Source organism: Mytilus trossulus, chromosome 1 (genome assembly GCF_036588685.1).
Source record: "Mytilus trossulus isolate FHL-02 chromosome 1, PNRI_Mtr1.1.1.hap1, whole genome shotgun sequence".
In the NCBI taxonomy this organism is placed as follows: Eukaryota; Metazoa; Mollusca; class Bivalvia; order Mytilida; family Mytilidae; genus Mytilus; species Mytilus trossulus.
The window spans coordinates 67,592,205-67,609,482 of record NC_086373.1 but is presented as its reverse complement, the minus strand read 5'-3'; the positions used below and the strand labels follow the sequence as shown (position 1 = coordinate 67,609,482).

Sequence of the window (17,278 nt, the reverse complement as noted above, 5' to 3'; positions counted from 1 at the left end):
AAAAATAAAACCCGCACCCGGAAGCATATATAATTTGTATAATTGATAGTTGAGTCTGGGAAAGCACGTTAGCAAATTAGTTAGCATAGTCTTCATATATGTACTTGTGTCTTTTTGTTGTTTGGATGTATAAGTACCAGGCCACGACCACTCAGTGTTTTTGTAAGATGTATTTGGATCCATCTGATGAGTTAAGCCTTTTACGACTGATTGCTATAGTTTGTTTTTATGTCGGACTGTTACACATCTTTCCAAGATAAAGAGGGAGGTTTGGGATACCGCTATCGTGTTTACCCAGCAACATTCTGCATGTAGGTGCCTGTCTCATGTAAGAGCCTGTAATCCAGTGGCTGTCGTGTGTTGCTGTGATGCATATTTGTTTTTCTTTCATTTTTGGTACACTTATTAGTCCGTTATTTTTCTCGTTTGAATTTTTTAAATATTGTCAATTCAAAGCCTTTTAAAACTGACTGCGCTTTATTCTATCTTGTGCGTCTTTATTTATACTTCCACTCACAGAATAGAAATATACAATCAACTTAGGTTTTAAATGCTCAAATTGAATTCAATGTAAATTTATACAATAGAACAAACACATTTTTTTACCCTAAATTTATGAACATAGTTACATAAAAAGTTTAAGTTAGATCATAAAATGTTAAAATATACTAGGCAAAAATTGTATGCTTATATAAGATCGTTTAAATTTTTTATACAAAAAAAATGATAACAAAAATTTAATGGAATAGTTAGCTAACATGCTTTTGAAGAGAACAATCACAAGTTTTCTTTATTGAAAACAATATTGCACATTTTCGGACAATTTTAACAGGACGAGTACAGAATTCAGGTTAACTTGTCAATACCTTGTATGACCACCTTTTGCATTTATGACCGCCTGACACCTCCGTCGCATGGAATCAATATGACGTCGAATAAAATCTTGAGGGATGTTGTTCCATTCCCTGAAAAGTGCTGTTCGGAGCTGGGCTAGCGTTTCCGGTGGATTTTGGCTATTTATGATACGTCGTTCAAGTTCGTCCCAAATATGTTCAACTGGTGATAAATCTGGAGACATTGCTGGCCAAGGCAACACACGAATATGGTTATTTTCCAAAAAGGTCATCGAAATGTGTGCCACATGACAACGGGCGTTGTCCTGCTGAAAAAACGTGGTTAAAATGATGTCCTCGGAGAAACGGGAGAACTGGAGCCAGAATTTCGTCCCTATACCTTGTTGCATTTAGATTACCAACGATGATTTGGAGCTCGGTGCGTTCCTGGTAGGTAATTCCACCCCATACCATGATTCCACCACCACCAAACCGATCTGTTTCCTGCACGCACGCATCAGAAAATCGTTCATTGCGTCTCCGGTAGACACTGGCTCTGCCGTCGCTAAATTTAAGTTGAATTTAGATTCATGGGTAAAAAGAACCTGTCTCCATGTTTGCATATTCCATCGAATCCGTACCCGTGTTCATTGAAGTCGCGCCATCCTGTGACGCTGCGTAAGAATAAGTCCCTTAAATGGACGACGAGCTCTTAGACTAACTTGGCGCAATCGATAACGAACTGTTTGAGCAGATATTCTGTTGTTATGTCTTTCCGTGGGTTTGTCGTGCAGTTTGTGACGCACAAGGATAATAGTTACGCTAAACGGTGCCCACTGGTCACCTGAACAGAAATGGTTAAAATTGAGTCTATACGCGACAAAAAAAAGTACATGATTTCCGGTTTAAAGTGAAAGTACGTTACTAAGGGGATACACAGTTTATAATTGCTGCTATATAATACGGATATTAGCTTAATGCAAAATTCCGGAATAACCATATTTCAAAGGATACTGTTGAGAGAGATACAAAAAGTAAAGAAAATACCAAATAATCAATAATCATAATAATTCACTTAAAAGAAACAATTGAAAATGCATAGAAGATTCACCCTTTACTCTATTTATATCTTAAAGCGAGTGACATGGCTTATTTTTTTTTTAGAAAAAAAAACCTAATGTCCTATTTTGCACTCTCATGACATATATTGAATGGCCCTACACAGATATTGAATTTCGTTACATCTTGCCACCCTTTACATAATTAATTGTGGTGGCCTCTGGTCACCCTACACATATATTGAATTTGGTAACCTTTGATCACCCTTTACATATATTGAATTTACCTACAATTAATTAGATACTGAATTTTGTAACCTCTGGTCAACCTTGCCACCTTAAACAGATATAGAATTTTGTTACATCCTGTCACGTTTCAGATATTAACTGTGGTGACCTCTGGTCACCCTACACATATATCAAAATTGGTTACCTGTGGTCACCCAACACATGCATTAAATTCTCTTAAACATTAAAAGATATTGAATTTGGTTACTTCTGGTCACCCCGGCAAGCCTTCTCAGATATTGAATTTTGTTACATCTTGTCACCTTTTACATAATTAATTGTGGTGACCTCTGGTCACTCTATACATATATGAACTTTAAATACCTCAAGTGACCCCACACATCAACTGAATGGGGTTACCTCTGGTCACCCTTCACATATTTTGAATTTGGTTACCTCTTATCATACACAAATATATAATTTGGTTATCTCTAGTCACCGTGCATACATATTGAATTTGGTTACCTATATTTAGCCTACTTAAATATTAAATTTTGTAAACTTCGTTCACCCTACTCATATATTGAACGTTGTAGACTCTGATCAATCTACACAAATATTGAAAAAGGTAACCTCTGGTTAACCCATTACAGATATCGAATGTGCTTACCTCTGATCATCCTATACATATATTGACTATGGTCACCCTACAAAGATATTGAACATGGTTACCTCTGGTCACCCTACAAATATATTGAATATGGTGACCTCTGGTCACCCAACCAAAATTTTGAATATGGTTACCTCTGGTCACCATATGCAGATATTGAATGAGGTTACCTCGGGTCACCTTACACATATTTTGAAAATGGTTACCTCTGGTCACCCACACAGATATAAGCTATGGTTACTTCTGGTCATCCGACAAAGATATTGAAAATGGTAACTTTTGGTCAACATTCAATAAATTGACTTATGTTACCTATGATAACAATTCACAAAAAATGAATTTGGTTAGCATCGGATATCTCGATTCACACTTTTTGCGCTACTTTTATAATTAATATAGTAACTTCTGGTCGCTGTACACATATATCTAATTATTTTGCCATTGTCAACAAATATACATAGCAATTGGCTTTTTTTGAAATGTGGTTACCTCGGATCACTATACATAGATAAAAAAATATTTTTCTTTAGACACCATGCATAAATATTGAATTTAGGTACCTGTATTAACCCTACTTATATGTTTAATTTGGTAATCTCTGGTCACACTACCAAGATGTTGAATGTGGTTAGCTCTTGTAACCATACAAAGATATTGAATATGGTTACCTCTGGTCACCCTACTGACATATATTGACTATGGTGACCTCTGGTCACCCTACCAAAATTGTGAATATGGTTACCTCTGGTCACCCTACACAGATATTGAATAAGGTTACCTATGGTCACCTTACACAGATATTGAATAAGGTTATTTTTGGTCACCTTTAAAGATATTGAATATGGTTACCTCTGGTCACCCCAGACATATATTGACGTTGGTTACCTTTGGTCACCCTATATATATTTCAAACATGGTAACCTCTGGTCACCCACATATATATTGGCTATGGTAACCTCTGGTCATTCTACACAACATATTGAAAATGGTTACCTTTGGTCACCCTACAATAGATTGGCTTATGTTACTTATGGTTACAATTCATAAATAATGAATATCTTTTGTCAACTTAAAAGATATTGAATGTGGTTACCTCTGGTCACCCTACACAGATATCGAATTGGGTAACCCTTTCATATTATTGAATGAAATTACCTCCGGGCAGGCGTGGTGTAGTGGTTAGTGCATCGGACTACTAACACAAAGGTTCCTGGTTCGATTCCCGTTTGGGATGAAAATTTCAGGTACTCAATTTTCGGCTCTCCCTTGACACCATTCGCGAGTATGGTCTTGAGGAAACGATGATAGTCCGTCGGACGGGGACGATAAATGGCTGACCCGTGTTAAGAGAGAGCCATATCTCTTGCACGTTAAAGACACCCTTGTAGATTTCGAAAAAGAGTAGGCTAATGCCGCTACAAGGCAGCACTCGCACCCGCAAAGTGGAAAGGGATTAATATAAGTTGCAAAACTTGTTTCCCAATCCACTATAAATAAATATGTTTAAACAAAACTAACTAACCTCCGGGCATCGTATACATATATTAACTTAAGTTACTACTGGTCACCCTTTAGTGGAATGGGATTACCTTTGGTCAGCATACACCGATATTAATTTTAGTAACCTCCGGTCACCGTTCAAAAATATTGGCTTTGGTAACCTCTGGTCACAATGAATTTGTATTGGAATCGGTTATCTCGTATCACACTATACAGATGTTAAATGGTTAACACTTCCCGCAACATTTTACACAGTAAATGAACTTTGGTGTTTTCTGGTCAAAGTATACAGCTGTACTGTTGACATTGGTTCTGTATATGTCAGTACTTGTATTGATCTATGATACTTCTATAAAAGTTGGTTAAATTTCATTTTTCTTCCTTTGTTTGAGAATTCACCAGAATGAAGCTGTAGCTGAACCAGAGCTATGCACACAAATACTGAAGGAAGAGATAATTTTCTACCAAGAATTGAAAGAGAAATTGTTCTTATATAATAATGTACTTTTGTAAATTTTAATGACTGATATAAGCATAATGCTGATAAAGAGTAATTCAGAAATTACTGATTGATACCCTGTTTTGTTCTTCAGACATGACTTGATTGCCTTATGTTCAAATGACATATTTTTTATAGTACTCGTCTGTTCAATTTCGTATATGTTTTTGTCCGTAAAATGATTCAATGAGAGCTGTACAGACGATTTTTCTGTAGACTGAACGTATATCTGACTTCTTATAATAGATGTTTTGTATTTTCGTTTTTTTATCCCTTTGATTGTTTTAAGTGCTATACTTGTTCACACGTCATATATTTTGTCAATAGAGCTTACATTTTTGTCTTTTCAGTTTTAATTGAGGTTATTTAATATGAGAACAATGTAGCTAGTTTGTCGTCTTCTCTTCCATTATATGAACATGATTTTAACATACAATATGTAATTCATACTCATACTTATGGGCATTTATAAATATGTAACATTTACATTGTAGGGGGGTATAACCATTAGTAATTATTTACCAGAATGAAGCACAAAGAAAAAGAATAATGAAACTAGGAGAAAATGTGGTGGTTTTAGATGTTACATATAAAGGTATATACTTATATATAATCATGGAAATTTCAATTTAAAATATTGATACGTTTAAAAAAAGTTTAACTGTGTGACAATAAACTAACAACATATGTTTTGTTTAACTGCCTATGGTTATTCATTCTATGTTCTTTTTGCAAGAGATGAACAGCAAGGACGGGGCACTCATATTTTGTAATATATCTCGTCAAATGATACTGGTTGTCAAAATAGTTGTGAGATTTCTGAAGACTACGGCTGAAAATCATGGATTTGATTTATGTCCAAGGTTTGTGGGTATCAAAGTTGACAATAATTCAAATTCAATAGCATTGCTTATTAACACTTCATTTTCGTCATGTTATTTACAATTAGTTACATCATTCGGAGTCAAGACCAAATCTGATATGGATATAAAAGATAAATAAAGGCCATTCAATTATATCTTTTAATATATTTGTCTGTAAAAATTACAGGTTAAACTATGACATTATTCACATATTCGTGCAGTGATAGTTATTTAACAATTGACCAATTATTTATAGACAATGCTAAGAAAGATTCATCTAAAGAAACATCATTTCCTGCATATCAAATTTAATACAATTAACGTCAACACAAATTTCAGTTGAATTTTGGCAAAGAATATTAGATAAATAATTTTACATAATAATATTTATCTCATGAACTAGTGACACTTACAAAAAACATAAATTTTGGTTGATAAAAGATAAAAAGAACCCACTTAAACATATAGCAATGAATCTCTATTGAATTATATCAGTAAAATAATTTAAAAGTACAAAGAGTTGCTTGATGCGATTTGAAGATCTTACCTATAAATGTACAATGTTTATGAGTACATGCGTGTTTAATCTTTAGCTTTTGTTCCTATACTCAAAAGAAATGTGTCAATATAATTTTTCATCAACAAATATACTTTTCAAAAAGTTCAAATGTTGCAAGAGAAGATGCCTTCCAAACAAATAACAGACTACTTGTTAGACAACTGGTGTACTGACAAGTTGGGATGTCGATGGGCCAACTATGGAAGACATATTTTTTCATTAAGATACTATACACCTTATATATTACAAAATCGAAATTTTAAGCATCATCTAATCATTATCTATTTGATAATAGTAACTAATTATATTTTATTTTGGGGATAAACTGAACTATCTCTGTTTTTATGACCTGAAGTATAAAAAGTGTTACACTTTGTCTATATCCTACTTCTTCGTGGGTACCAAAGACTTAAAATGATATAAACTATACAATTGTTTAACTATACGGAGAGATTATTGCCGTTTTTTCATGATAGGGTTATGCAAATTTAATACAAAAATCATAATCGTCAATGCAAGTCGATAATTACATAAAAGCAGACAAATGAAAAATGTAGTCTAGCAAAACCTGATGTGTATGAAAACATTATTAAAAACAAAAAATATAATGTATAATCATTAAAATTTTATGTACTTTCTATTTGTTCCTTCAAACATAAATCATAAATTCAAACTCAATAACATTTTGTCATTTTCAGGTTTTTCCTGGGCATGAAATACCATTTCCTTGGTGGGTATGCCAATAACAGAGTAGAGGACTCAATAATCTTACTCCATGTAAATGTAACTATGTTTAATGAGTAAGTAAGTTTAAATTTGTCACAATCCTGTTCTTCTTGTCGTTCACTTGAATCGTCTGAAATTAGAAAGATAATTTCAATTAAAGATGCAATTACATTGAATATTAAATACTGTGAATTCAATTTTTTAAGAAATAATTTATTAATAGATCAAAAAGGGAAGACAAAAGTAAATTGACAGCAGAGAATATGCGCAAGGCAGAACTTGAACAAATGGTGCAATTGACTTCATCCACAGAATGCACTGTTCCATCACAGACAGCATTTGGGACGATTTATAATGTAGACATTGTCAATGTAGTGTGCAATTGTCCAGCTGCAACAACAAGAGGTTACAGGTATGTTTTTTTTATTATCTTAAGTCAGTTCAACAATGTTTAAAAGTACACCATCAAGTAAGAATTGTTGAAATCAAGATTATTAATTTCGCGGGTGCCGTATATGGTCCCACAAATGCTTAGCCTTCTGGAGCATCTAATTCTACTTCAGGTTTTTAGTGGAATTCGCGTTGTTTATTATTTATTTTTTTACTGTTGTGAATGTCTTTTGGGTTAAGAGTCTCCTCGATTTTGATTGTTTTTGTCTTCCAACAAGGCGTCATCAGGTTATACAAGTGCAAATAATCATTTGACTCATCAATTTTTCTAAAACAATGCGATTTAATTTAAGTTAATCTTTACTGAATGTTCATTAGTGGTTTTGTTTGAAGGTTGTACAATTGAAAGTAAACCATAAAGGTATAATGCAGTTATTTATGTTCCATTCTCTCCTATTTTTTAGGGATGTGTAAGCATGTTCATTTAGCTGAATTTATTGCGTCTAAAAGGAACATCGACCTCACTGTAGGGCGCAGATCTAGAGGTTTTGTCCAGATTGGGAAATGTATCAGTTGTTTATTTGACCTCATTTAAATGTACATGTTTTGCCAATAGCCATGGTATACATTGTATTTGTGTGATGGTAGCAAAAAATGGTATTTTCATCACCTGACATAGAGTCTACCCCAATTGATGAAACAAGACAACAATTAAAGGAAGACAAAGAAACAACCGAACAGGCTATATAAAGAAAAATTGAGGGAATATATATGTAAACAATGATAACTTCCTGACAATTGACGTGAAAAAAAAGACTATTTTACAAGCAATCACAACGGCATTACATATTTGTAAGACAACCAACTTTTCCAAAACAACAAGAAAGCGAAAGCAACATCCGCTGTTTCCAAGCAGAAAATCCAAAAGTTCAAAAACTGATCATGACTCTTCAGTAAGCCGAAAGTGTGTTGTAAAAAACAGGGGCGAAAAGTTAATGATGATGGCAGTTTCAAATCGACCCACAAAAAGAAAGAATCCATTCGTAAACTATTTCAATGACCAAAATAATGAAATATTATACTGATTTAGAAAAACTGCTTTTTCTTGATATTCATTCAAAAAATGTATATGTTACATTGGTGCATAAAGGCTTTAAAAGTAGGACATATACAGTTTGCTCTTGATATGTTTTGCAAAGATACTGATGTTACCAAATGTATATAATTTAATATAACTAATACCTATTCCTAATGAAGATTTTGTCAAACAGATAAATTGGCTATATATATACATTTGACTAGGTCTGTTTGCTGTCTCAAGTAGGTAATATGTTTTAAGCAAATGATCAAATATGTTTGAAGTTAAGATAATACGTGTGATGTGTCTAATAAATCATTACCTGGCAGCATTGTCTCTATTGTCTTCTAAAAGGCCTCAAAACTTTCCCATGAATTGCCTTGTTAACATTTGTTTTATTTAGTTCGCCTATAACATGGCCAATAAATTCTCTGCAAATATAAGTTAAGACAGCAGTTTTATTATTACAGGACATTTCTTTACCTACATTATTTTATATAATGACACTATTTTAATTCTGACTTCTAGTTTTAATAAGACTAATTTAATCTGAACAAAGAAAATACTTTACAAAAATGTAATTTAATTGACTTAAATATTCTTTTTAAAATGTTTTAGTATGTTGGTACTATAATGCTTAATTTTTGTCATTAATAACAAATATTTTATTCAATAATTTCAAATGTTTCCTAGCTACAATAAAACAGAGCATGTTAAACCGTTAAAAAATAAATGAGAATAGCAATGTTATACATATCTACAATAAAACATAGGACCAAGTCGAATTGTAAGGCCAAATTAAATAGTAATTTGTACATCAATTGTTCTACCTAGCTTTCCGATAAAAATGTAGTGTGGATTGTTTTACGTTTATGACCTGTAAGAAGTAGATTGTATATGATTTTATAGTTCGTATTCTAACGATGCGATTAATTTTAAAATGATTGATTGCATGTCAGTTTGCTTTGATAAGTTTATTATTTAGTACACAGAGAAATATGAAACTTGCACAACCTTGAGTTGTTTTTACGTTTTGGTCGGGTTGTTTTCTCTTTGGCATATTACCCGTGTCCATAGAGTTATATTCAAACAAAATCTATTTTTGAACAGCTGGTAGTATGTTTGTGTTTGAATCATTTCCATTCGCAATTAACACAATTGTTCATTTTCTATATAATACATTTGTAGACCTCGAGTGCAAAAAGATAGATTGCATTATAGACTTGATTATGAATATATGAACTGAATTTTGTTTCAAATTTAGTCTAGAATAATTATTGAAAAATAGATGAGAATACTCAGTGTATAATTGATTATTAAGAAGATGAATACATAATGATCATGGTATTTGGAAAATGTATGTTTTATATATTTCATGTTAATCTAGTTGTTTGCATTTTCTATTGTGTATTTTGTGTATACTCTTAGTATGTAATAAGGATATCAAGAAGACGATTGCTTTTGTAGCCATTATAGATCCAATGTTCGTAAAATCTGAACAATTGAATTCCCCTCAAACACTTACTTAGTTTTCTCATTGTCATCCTTTTTTGGGGCAGATGTCCCTTTCATTTTTCGGAAAACAGCCTTTTTGGTTGATTCGTTATCGACAGGAGCCTCGGTTAAAGCATTTAACTTGATAGTCAACATCACCTGGAACTGAAGTGAGATACAGTTGTGATCTTTTCTTGCAGTTAAGCTAAAAAAAATATATGGAATAAGACATATTAGGCACCGTTATGAAATTTCTTACAACTTAAAAAAATGTCTTACAGATTGGCAAAGTGACATGTATATGATTCACAGTAGACATATGATTTCTAATGATACAGTAATATACCAAGGGATCCTAAACTCAAGCATGAACAATATCATGGACACCGCATAATGAGCTGGATTTGCTAACCATTCTAGATAACATGAGACCACCCTGGTTTTTGGTGGGGTTTATGTTGCTCAGTTTTGTTTTTTCTATATTGAATTATAATGATTGCAATTTAAATTTCAATCTTTTTTAATTTTTTGGTCCAGCTTTGTCAGTTTGTTCTCCAAATTTTAGTTTGAATGTTCCTTTCGACCCATTCACCATTCCTTACCTACCATGTAACTACTCTATGAATGCTTTAAAAAAAAACACGACATCACCAATATATGTAATTTAACCAGCAAAAACTGTTTTCTTTGAGAATCAAGTGTATTGACTAATATACAATAAAATATAGTCTTGCTGAACCAGTAATGCATATCAAACCTGTTCTTGTTCTTTTTTTCATTTTCTTTGATTGTCTTACAATTCCTACAAATGATAAAAAAACATAACATGACTTATGTTTTGATGACCAATGGTAACCAAATCTGAAATCAGCATTAGGTGACCAGAGGTAAACAAGTCAAATATTAACATAAGGTGGCCAGAAGTCACCAAATCTAATAACACAAGGTGACCAGATGTCACAAAATCCAATATATGAATGAGGTGACCAGAAGTTACCCCATTCTAGCATGTTAAGGCCACCACAGGTTAACAAATCCCATTTCTTGTTTAGATGTAATCAATATTAAATATTTATGTAAGGTAATCAAGAAACAAAAAAAATGATTTGTTCAATCAGGCCTAAGTGGCCATTTTACCAGAAACAATTGCAAGATTTAAGTTCAAAAAGAATTATATTTGCAGCATTATATAAGCATAGTGTATGCTTTCATTATATTAAAGGCTTGACACAATAAATTAAATGCATACATACCATTCTCATCTACATTTTCTGAGGACTTCTGAAAAAAGAATATAAATATATGATAAATGTATTAGTAAATTCAATTATCTTATGAGGATCAGTATTATTTTACTTAATTATCAACTGCCAATGATCTTGGTAATGTTTGCAAGGTCAAGGATTTTTCTTGTATTTGTTTGTAGATGATCATGAAAGATAATGTCTATTGTGTTAAGTTTCATAGGCATATTAAACTTCATGTAATAATATTCTATAACATAAGATGACCAGAGATAACCAAATCCAATATTAACCTAAAGTGACCAGAGGTCACCAAATCTAATATTAACATAAGGTGACCAGAGGTAACCAAAGCTAGAATTAACATAAGGTGACCAGAGGTGTGAAACGTCGCACGATACTGGTGTCACCTAACGTTACACACTCAAAGACGTAAGACAAAATAAAAACGTTGGAATGCATGTTGTTCAGATGGCTTTTTACAATAAATTTTAAAGGATTGAATTATTCCCTAAGAAAGGATTTTTTTTCTTAGATAAAATATGTTAAGCTTTAGTTTTATTAAAAATAAAAAAGTAACTTGAATTGAAACCATTTAACTATATACATTTCAATTATAAGGGCAATCGATTTTTTTTATGGATAAACTATGCACTGCAAATGCATTATTTTTTGCACTCCAGAATGTCAAGGCAAAAGGACTACGGCATATCTAGCATTGCATTTCTGCACAAATATATGCAAAGGAATTATCGAGAACAATTATTATAGCTGGTTTTTTTTCTATCAATTTGTATTATAGCGGATACGACTATTATAGTCCGGAAAACACTTCAGTTCCGCGAGGAAATCAAGCTCTCTTCCCACCCCTTCTTTGTGAATCGGTAGAGCTTCAAAATAAAACATTAATTTTAAAGTTTTCTTATTAAGCAACAAAATAAAGTAGCCGTATTCCAAATCGTCTGTGAAAACCGCAATCATGACAATTAGACGGAACGTTAGAAGCATATTTTATAAAATAACGTCAAAATTGTATGTGGGGACATTGTGTCGGACATTTTAGTTTTATCTGATATCTTGTATCTTAGATTTAATTTATGGGAATTTAATATCAAAATAGAGATAAAATTGGGTACTTTTATCCATTATAAAAAAAATTATGTAGCGAATGGCACTGTATTAAATAAACATCATGAAAACACAGAAAACGTAACCCTATCTTTAATTTGGTTTGAAGGGGACAAAATGTCGGACATTGTTAATCAACTCGAATAAAAAGAATTTGCTTTAAAAATTCCTGATTATTACATGATGCGAAAGTGTGATCTTTGTACAAAATACTAGTATAAGAATTTTTTACTTTCGACATGGGGATTGCTCTTGAATTCCCTTTCTGGGATAATTTTTAAAAAATTACGACAACCTTTCTTGCATGGGACACATAATTTGTATCATCTTGATCCCTTTTTCTTATATTTCCGTCTTTTCAAAAGAGAAAAATCGACATTACGTCATAAACCACTTATAAATTGCTTGTGCTAGACAATCTTTTATATCGTTTGGTAAAAAGATTATATGTTTTTTACGGTATTCAGAATTTCACAAAACTAAAAGTGTAACGCGGGACAAGGAAATCATATTGCAAAATAAAGGTTTTATTGAGTTTTAATTAATGAAAATGGTCTGTTACATATACAAAATTGCAATAATCTGAAAGAAGAGTTTAAAAGCTTTAAAATGATATACAACACTTTATAATATCATAGTTTATGTTTAAAAATTAACAAGATGAATGTGTCTTGTCCGTGATTTCACCAAAGTAACACCAGTAGCGTGCGACGTTTCTAACCAAATCCAATATAAATATAAGGGGACCAGAGATAACTAAAACCAATATAAACATAAGGTGACCAGAGATTACCAAATCCAATATTAACATAAGTGACCAGAGGTCACCAAATCTAATATATGAATAAGGTGACAAGAAGTAACATAATCCATTATTAACATAAGGTGACCAAAGGTCACCAAATCTAATATTAACATAAGGTGACCAGAGGTAACCAAAGCTAGAATTAACATGTAACCAAATCCAATATAAACATAAGGTGACAAGAGATAGCCAAATCCAATATAAACATAAGGGGACCAGAGATAACCAAATCCAATATTAACATAAGGTGACCAGAGATAACCAAATCCAATATTAACATAAGGTGACCAGAGGTCACCAAATCTAAAATATGAATAAGGTGACCAGAGGTAACCAAATCTAAAATATGAATAAGGTGACCAGAGGTAACCAAATCTAAACTATGAATAAGGTGACCAGAGGTAACCAAATCTAATATATGAATAAGGTGACCAGAGGTTACCAAATACAATATTAACATAAGGTGACCAGAGGTCACCAAAGCCAATATTATCAAAAGGTGACCAGAGGTCACTTCCATAATATGAATAAGGGGACCAGAAGTTTTCCCATTCTAGCATGCTAGAGGTTATCAAATCCCATTTCTGGTTACGATGACCATATGTAATCAAAATAAATATTTGTGTAAGGTAATCAATAAACAAAAAATGATTTGTTCAATCAAGCCTGAGTGGCCATTTTACCAGAAACGATTGCAATTATTAAGTTCAAAAAGAATAATAGTTGAATAGTTGCAGCATTATATAAACATTCTGTGTGTTTCCATCATATTAAATGTTTATTACAATAAATTAAATGCATACATACCACTCTCATCTACATTTTCTGACGACTTCTGATAAAAGAAGATAAACATATGATAATTGTATTAGTAAATTCAATTTTATGTATCCAAAAGTGTCTGATGAGGATAAGAAGAAATTGACTAAATTATCAACTGTCCATGTCCTTGGCAAAGTTTGAAAGATCAAGGATTTTTCTTAGATTTGTTTGTAGATGATCGTGAAAGATAATGTTCATTGTGTAAAGTTTTATCGATATATCAAACTTAATAAAATAATATTCTATATTCTTGTTGACCTTTAATGTATATCAAACCTGTTCTTCTTCTTTTCTCTTTTTCTTTGATTGTCTCAAACTTTTTACAAATGATATGAAAAACATCAACTAGTTGTATGAAAATGTTAATTACCAGAGATAACCAAATCTGAAATCTGCATAAGATGAACAGACGGAACCAAATCCAATATTAACATAAGATCCCAGAGATCATCAAATCTAATATTTACATAAGGTGACCAGAGGTCACCAAATCCAATATTTACATAAGGTGACCAGAGGTCACCAAATCCTATATATGAATAAGGTGACCAGAAGTTACCCCATTCTAGCATATTAAGGCCAACAGAGGTTAACAAATCCTATTTCTGGTTAAGATGACCACATGTAATCTAATTAAATATTTGTGTAAGGTAATCATGAAACAAAAAATGATTCGTTCAATCAAGCCTAAGTAGCCATTTTACCAGAAACGATTGCAAGTTTTAAGTTCAAAAAGATTGATAGTTGCAGCTTTATATAAACATAGGGTATGTTGCCATCATATTAAATGTTTTCATATAATACATTAAATGCATACATACCACTCTTATCTACATTTTCCGCGGACTTCTGAAAAAAAAAGATTTCCTTCTAGTCTGTGATTCGAACATTTAAAAAACGTGTCATCACAAATGACAAATCATGCAAAATGGATGAAACAAATATTTTGCTTTGAATAACTTCATTAAACTGAAGTTTGTGTTATTCATTGTATTCAATTGCTCAGTACGTTAATTTTACTTACAGATAATACAGACGGTGACAGGCTTTAGATCTATGGTGTATTGCTAAACAGAAAGAAGAATTGTCTATTTTTGGTATTCTATTTTTAGAACTACAATATTACTACACAGAAGAGTACTATTTATAGGGTGACCAGTGGGCACCGTTCAGCGTAACTATTATCCTTGTGCGTTTGTGACGCGTTTACAAATCGATTCCGGAGATGAAAGATGCGGATGTGTCTGTCTTGACGTAATGTCGTTTCACGTGGCCTACCACTACGGGGGCGATCATTTGTTATGTCAGTATCTCTAAGACGAGTCTAAAGCCTTGCAATAGTCATTGTAGAGACATTAAAATAATTTGCAACCTGCAAGTCATTCCTGGTGCCAACATCCCAATAGCTCGTTCTCTCTAATTTTTGCGTAGACTTGTAACTTTTTCATTTTTTGTAATGCTACCTTTTGTTAACAATCGTGTTCGACACAATAAATGACAAAAAGGACAACTCGATTCCAACTCTATACAGGTAAAAATTTAAAAAAAATTGTTATTTGTTTGAAATCTGAAAATGGCATTATACGTCCTTTCCGATATTTTTATAAATGAGTAAATTTGATAGATAAATCTTTCAGGTTACTAGTTTTAATCATGAAAATATTTGAAATTGATATATGTGTTATTTTCAAATTAAAAACCTATGTTTCTTTTTTTTGCCTAGTATATTTACTTTCTTAATTTTAAAACACCCCACAAAACATGTCTTTATTTTGAGTTAATGTAACTATAATTGTGCTGTTAAAGTTTAGTTAATTTAGTTTAGTAAGGGGACGACCATTTGATATTCGGGGGGGGGGGGGGGGCAGGAGGATTTTGAAAATAAATAACTCAGCCTTGATAATCACAAAAATAAATGGTTTGTTCTTTGGTAGTTTGAAAATAAATTACCTAACTTGCAATGTATTGAAAATAAATAAATCATCAGGTCTATAGCTTATTGGGCCTTCAGCCGTTCCAAAATCCTTCAAAAACATTTTGGCCTCGCTTCGCTCGGCGAAATATGTTTGACAATACTTTTGAAAGAGGCTAAGTACATTGACGTAAAACCATACTTAAATACTTTGTATGAATGCAATACATGTACATATTGGTTGGGAATATAAATGATTCATTTCATGAAGAAAAGTATAAAATACTAAATGAATCCTTAATCTAATTATACCAATTGTCTTTTATAATATGCTATGTGTTTGTGTTTTGTTTGTCCTGTTTAGCTATCTATTTTATTCAAGTTTCAAGTTTTTATATAAATATGTTTGTATATATTGTCCTCTTGTACAGAAGTATGTATCTGAGGTTATGAATAAAATCTTGAATCTTAAAATTTCTGCAGTGGATAATGATTAATTTTGATTAAATGGTACACAATAACTTGACTTTATATACATGTATTATTCATAATTAACAAATATTTAAAAAAATGTATGTTTTCGAATATCATAAATATAGTTTTGAAAATGAATAATCAGTCCCTTGCTTTAATGAAAATGAAAAATCTTGCTTCAATAGTGCAGAAAATGAATAATCTGTCCTCTCAGTTTACAAAAATAAATAAATAACCAATCAAAAACAAATCCTCCTGCCCCCCCCCCCCCCCCCCCCCCCCCCTCTTGATAGGAAGAACAGTAATAAAAGTGCAGTTCCTTTGTTTTATTATATGTTTTTGCTTTGCATGAAAAGATTTGGTGTCACGGATCGATACCCCATATCCTTTGGTGTTTTTTTTATTATGTTCGGAAATCCCTGCGTTTCACTGCAGTTTATTACAAACTAAATGTTACATATTACGTAATCCTAGCCCTGAGGTTAACCAATTGATACGACAAACCGAAACGAAAATCCATAATTTTATAGAAAATGGCATTATACACTCTTAACATTTCTTTATAGAAATATATATTTCTGTTAGAAGTGTTTCTATTTGTATCCATCTATTGAGTTTAGCCTTTTTTTCAACTGATTTTTATAGTTTAATGTTGTTCTTTTACACCACAGTCCCCGGTTAGGGGATAATTGAGCGCTCACAAACGTGTTTAACCTCGTCACATGTCTAAAGCCAGGGGCATGTAGATCAGCGATTTTCATTGCGTCATGTCTGTCATAGTTGTTTTTCGTAAAAACGAATCCGCGACCATACGGCCTGGAATTTTCTCATTGTTGAAGGTCGTACGGTTCCCTATAATTGCTTACATATTTTGAGCGTAAGTGGATAGCTGTCACATACATGTACTTAGGCAATCATACAACATATCCTTACTTCTTTATATAATGATATAAAATGTAAAACTATTTTATGAAAATTACACATATTGTTATTTA

At 32.2% G+C, this 17,278-nt stretch overlaps 2 long non-coding RNA genes across 3 annotated transcripts; one reads left to right on the top strand and one right to left on the bottom strand.

Moving 5' to 3' along the window:
• The first annotated feature begins 4,679 nt into the window (after nucleotides 1-4,679).
• LOC134709680 (uncharacterized) lies at nucleotides 4,680-6,955 on the top strand. Its single transcript, XR_010106018.1, has 3 exons — nucleotides 4,680-4,790; nucleotides 5,283-5,383; nucleotides 6,909-6,955. It is a non-coding gene; the product is annotated as an uncharacterized LOC134709680 (long non-coding RNA).
• On the bottom strand, nucleotides 6,786-15,042 carry LOC134709669 (uncharacterized). Of its 2 annotated transcripts, XR_010106015.1 has the most exons (7): nucleotides 14,922-15,042; nucleotides 13,883-13,910; nucleotides 11,152-11,179; nucleotides 10,656-10,700; nucleotides 9,930-10,103; nucleotides 8,727-8,835; nucleotides 6,786-7,066 (listed from the first exon to the last, which is right to left on the bottom strand). It is a non-coding gene; the product is annotated as an uncharacterized LOC134709669 (long non-coding RNA). The 2 variants fall into 2 exon arrangements; XR_010106017.1 differs by lacking the exon at nucleotides 13,883-13,910 and having other exon boundaries at nucleotides 14,719-15,042.
• Between the last annotated feature and the right edge of the window lie 2,236 nt (nucleotides 15,043-17,278).